The sequence below is a fragment of the Pinus tabuliformis genome, chromosome 8, assembly GCF_031772625.1.
Source record: "Pinus tabuliformis cultivar Carrire ecotype Pingquan chromosome 8, CPIR1, whole genome shotgun sequence".
Lineage (NCBI taxonomy): Eukaryota > Viridiplantae > Streptophyta > Pinopsida > Pinales > Pinaceae > Pinus > Pinus tabuliformis.
Window position 1 is genome coordinate 548,513,046 of NC_142294.1, and position 6,000 is coordinate 548,519,045.

Below are 6,000 nucleotides of genomic sequence, written 5' to 3' on the forward strand. Positions count from 1 at the left end.
TCCAAACTCGGGATGGGACTGTTAGGTTCCTATACCAATAGGAGTCATAATTTTTTAATGACTGAAATTAAACCTGTAATATGTACATACCTTTGCTTTCTGCAAATTTTTTCCATATTATAAAAATTAAAAAATGTAAAGAGGGTATGTCCTAAAAGAAAAATCAAAGGACAAAAAGAATAAGAGAAGGTAAAAAAATGAAAGACAATTAACCCGAAGAAAAAGACCATGAAAGTGAGCAAGTCCAAATGCCACTTTCACTTTTTACATATCTAGCTAAGATTGAGATATAAAAGCGTATCATTGGACCCTAAGTTTACAGAATTTTTGGGGCAAAATGCACAAAGGAAGGAGGCAGTTAGTGACTTGGAAGCCTCATCATCACTTAAGAGTTGCTATCAAATTCGAATTTCTATTATTTGTCACCATAAATCCATAAAAATAGTGTCAAGTAGATTCATTAGTTTTGAGCGTTCTTTATTTAAGTTCTATTAATGTAAAACATTTTCAGATATTTGTAAAACCAATCTTGATATTTCTTCAAGATATTTCAGTTTAGAATTAGTATAAATACTTCTTCATTTGAAGTATTTTGGGGTGGATTAAAATACATTTCTGTAGACATTTTATTTTGAGCTAAGGAGCTATTGTACTCAAGACTGGACTGGTTTTGCTAGATATGAAATAAAGTTGAGGACATTTCACTGGATTCTTGTGCATAGTTGGAACAAATAAGTATTATCTCTTCGTGTTTAAATATTGTTTTCTCTTCATGTTATAAATATTCATATGTGTCTCTTACAAAATATTAAAAGCAAACAAGGAATGGTATCATCAGAATTAGCTTAAGTGCTCTCTGTTTTAATTGCTTGCTTTCTTTATGTTTTCTATTAAACTGTCTTGGTCTGGGAATTCTTAATTGCTCCCTTACTTCCATAGTTTACCCCCCCTTTGGTCCATAGTAAAGGATTCTTCATTGCCCTTTGCTGCTAATCATCCTTCTTTTCTTCATCCTAATCCCGGTTAAGGATCCTTTATTGTCCTTTGCCCTAGTTAGGACTACTTCATCCATTTAAACCTGCAGATTTGCTTTTGCTTTGCTAGCCTGCCCTGTGGACTTTTAACTTCGTGATAGATCAGATCTAGTTAAGCCTTTCTTGATTGACTCCATAGCCCAATGGCCTGAATACTTGCTCTGACCATCTGTTTACTTAATTCCAGCACCCAATCAAAACAAAACAATCATGAACACTAAGAACTAGCCTAAAATCTTATTCAAAACAAAGTTAAATTATAAAGAGAGAGCCCTCTCTGGACTTAGGTGGGCTAGAACCTGAATCCAAAAAATTAGATTTTTGGTTACCTCAGACTATTCCTTCTTTGATAACTTCTAAGGAAAAATCTGAGTGATAACAGGGACTACCACATTCCACCCAACCATAGAATGGCTGAACCAAATCTCTCTTCATCCATACACCCCCGTGCCATATTCCAAGCATGAATGTGAGACTCAAACCAAAAGAACCAACCACAGCATCCCAAGGCTAAACCACCTCACCCTCATCAATAGAAACCAAGATTTATCGTAATCCATCCTCGATCATTAGCCCAACACAATAAACATGTAATAACAGGCTTTACCATGATCTCCACCAGATCACTAGGCCAAACAAGCATGGATGCCACCAAATTTCTCCACCTACACCGTGAGGAATTTTCATGTCTCTTAGTCTCTTAGGCTTTACCGCAATCCACTCCGGATCACTAGGACCTAAATTTAGACCCACTCTCCAGGATTTACCTCATTTCCCAACCTGGAATTACTAGGCCCAATGAAGAGCAATACACCTCTTGGCTTTACCGCATATCCTGTCATTCAACGGAAAGGATTCCTAGGCCCACCGAGGCAACATAATCATGGATTTAACGTAACCCATAGTTTGGATCAGGGGTTACTAGGCCAGTGGCTTTACCGTGATCCACAGTCTGGTTTAGGGACCACTATGCCAGGTGCTTTATCATTCGAAGATCCACATCACTCAACTTCGAATCCATCGGGGAATCTAGCTCGACCAAAACATGAGAATCCCATCACACCATGGTTATCCGAAAATGGCAAGGGTTGGCTGAAAACATTGTCACATTTGGAAAAACCCATTCCATATCAGCGAAAGAACCACATGCAATACCATGCATGTCAAATCTAGCAAGGAAAATAGACATGCAAATCGATACCTGCAAAGAATAATGTTGTAGTTTCTCGATCCTTCTCTTCCTTGCTTGCTCCTTCCTTCCTCTTGCCTTCTTTGCCTTTCTTGATCCAATGTCAAAGTGCTCCAAGAAAACTTTAAGTTCACAAGAGTGACAGAGAGAGAGAGAGAGAGAGAGAGAATAATGAGAGAGCTCTAAAACTGAGCCGACAAAAGGTTACAAACTGATCTTCATAAGCCTTTTTATCAATTAGGCCTCTATTTTCTTCATTTTCCATTATTTTCCTTCATTTTCCTCCTCACATGCAACCTATGACCTTTCACCTTCCTTTTCTCCTAATTTCCATTATTTTCATAAATAAATGTGCTAAAAAAACTCATTTTGCCTTTCCAAAGCCTTACCTATTGCCTTTGCCAATTTCCTTAGCCATAATAAACCAAATGAACACCCACTAGGATGTTTTTCCCAACATTCAACTTGGAATAAGTGTCCCATCAACCATGGTTATTATTTTGCCTTTATTAACTTTTATTACATGGAATTTTCACCAAGGTTGTTACAATTCAACTTTATAAACGCCTACTTTGGAAGAGCTTGATTAATTACAGCATAAGTAATTATTCCCTTTTTACCTAGCCTATACCAAACTTTATAAATTTACCAATAAAATATTTATTTCCCTCTAGAATTGTCATCATTTACATGAACATAGGGAGATTTGTTGGTCTTGTCCAAATTATCATTGTTAAAATAAAAAATTTAGCTAGGTTGATAACATGGAAGAATAATTTGAAGAAAAGAATAACTTTTCTCCATAACCACATTGCTTCTTTGATCCATAAATGAGGGAATTATAGCCTACTTGCTTCACCAACATTTAGAAATTCTGATTGTAAATTAACCTGATAATGCAATATAGCTAAAGCAAAATACTTTAATCTACTTCTACAAGCAATTAGCGGAAGCTTAAAAGATTTGAGCAAGATCAAGCGGAACACATATAACAAGTGAAGAATCAATGCACATGAAACACAGAAGAATACTCAGGGGAAAGCCTCAGCTAAAAACCCCATTATCTGTATTATCATTACAAGTTGGAAATATATCAGAATTACACACAAAAGCCTTCTCCTTTGCCCTCCTGATCTCCTATTTCCTTGCGTAGTTTCTCCTGGGTGATCCTCCTATTACCAAGTGTAACATGATCACTCACACTAATGTCACACCCTGTAAAATTGCGCAATACTCAAGGAATGGATTCCTTCTGCATGCATGAGTTTTGTTTATAGGAAAACACATGCAACTGATAGTACATTGTCCCTGTCTTTAATCTCAACTGGCTCTTTCTCAGGATATACATGCATGAGTTACTGATGAGAGAATCTTCAGTTATCAGGAGTACACTAGTTGGATGCATGCATGCATTAACTGACTGAACTCACAATCAATTCCTCAAATAGTTTGGAACTAATTTAACTGGCCTTAACTCAGTAAACTGAGCTAACTAATTACAACTCAATCTTATCTCCTTAATTAATGGATAATCTCCTTAATTTAAGGGATAATTGTTGCATGACTTCACAAAGACTTCTAGCTTGAATTTCTCCAACTAATTAACTCAAGATGAATTAATTAATTATTTTTCAAGTAGCTGGTGAGACTAAATTCGAATTTTAATTCTCAATTTTAATTCAAGGACAAATTAAAATTGGAATATTCTTGTTTCCACATTTCAACAGTCCCTCTTAACAAGAAAGAGATTATCTGCCACCCCGATCCTGTCTCTATGGAACTCGAATTTACACTTTGACAATGCCTTTTTCAAAATGTCAACATCTTGCTCCTCTATCGAAATATAATGCAGTAACATGATCCTCCTCGCTACATAGTCTCTGAGATGATGATATCGGATATCAATGTGCTTGGACCTATCATGAAATATTGGATTCTCAGAGAATTTGATACAACTCTGATTATCACAATAGATCATAGTTGGATCCATCCTCTGATCAAACAAACCAACTAAGGTTTTCTGCATCTAGATGGCCTCACATGCTGCCTGACTTGCAGCCATGTATTCAGCCTCTGCTGAGCTGAGTGCAACCAACCTTTTTCTCTTGCTATACCAAGAAACTACAGCTGACCCAAGGTTTAAAATCCCTCCTGATGTGCTCTTTCGATCTGATGGACTCCCTGCCCAATCTACATCAGTGAAGCCCTATAGCTTCACTCCCTATGTCCATATGTACCATAATCCATACTGAGATGTGCCTCTGAGGTATCTCAATACATGATTTTTCGCCTTCTAAAACATCTTGGTAAGCTGAACCATCGCTTGATTTAGCTGGTTCACCGCATAGCACAAATCTGGTCGTGTGTTCACTAAGTACATCAGTGAACCCATAAGTTTCCTGTACACAATAGCCTCTACTACTTCTCCTGAAGTAGCATCCTCCTTCCTCCAGTTACCTGCTAGAGGAGTTTGCATGGGCTTGCACTTCTCCATGTGGAATCTCTTGAGTATCTCGTTAGCATACTTGCCCTGAGACATAAACAACTCCCCATCCTTCTGCCACACTTCCATGCCAAGGAAGTAATGCATGAGACCCATGTCTTTCATCTCGAATTCTCTTGCAAGGTCCTCCTTGCAAGACATGATCAACTAATCACCACCTGTCAATATGAGATCATCAACATAAAGTATAATGATCAACTACTTACCTTTCACCATGATGTGGTACAATTTCGCATTTGCTTCACTCTTTGTGAAGCCCAACCTGGTGAAGTAGTTGTCTATCCTGGTGTACCAAGCACAAGGTGCTTGCTTCAGCCCGTACAAAGCTCTCTTGAGTCAGCACACATGTGACTAGCGATCGAAGGTCTCAAAACCTTCCAGCTGCTCTATGTACACCTCTTCCTCAATATTTCCATTTAGGAATGCAGTCTTCACATCCATATGATGGATCTTCCAACCCATCTATGCTGATAGTGCCAACATCGATCTGATAGATGAGTACCTTGCTACGGGAGCAATAGTCTCATCATAGTCAATCCCCTCGACCTGTGAGAAACCATGGGCAACAAATCTTACCTTATGCTTCTCCACACTACCATCAACAGCTTTCTTTACCTTGTAAAGCCAACGGGAACTCACAACTGACTTGTTCTCTAGTCTCGGAACCACATCCCAAACACTGTTACGAATAATGGAGTCATACTCCTCCACCATAGCATTAACCCAAATCGACTGTTGCACTGCTTCCTCAAAAGGAAGATGGCTCGGTCTCAACACATTCCCCAACAAGGGCCATCTATCCAGTGTACCTCTCAGGTGACCTCCTTTGTCTGTGTTGAGAAGATGGTTCTCCCACATTCTCTCTCGCATGCGACAACAATCTGTCAGCTTCTCTTTTGCGCTTCCATCCATCTCTGGAAAACTCTGCTTGAGTGGATGTCTCCACTCCCGGAACCTCTGCATGTGGCTACTCTGCATCAGTCTGAGGCTCCTCCTCCTTAAGAACCAACAATTCCTCCACAGCCTGTAGTTGGAGCTCCCTCTCAAGGGAAACTCGCATGGCCTTCTACTCATCAAACTTGAGATCTCTGCGAACCACTGTCCTCCGACTGGTAGGCAAGTACACCTGATAGTTGTGGGGTGTATCAGTGTACCCCATAAGTATCCCTAACTCGGTTGTTAGCTTAAGCTTCTTCCGTGCATCCTTTGTCACAAGGAAATATACCGATGAGCCAAAGATCTTGAAGTGACCCACATCTGGTCTCTTACAGAGA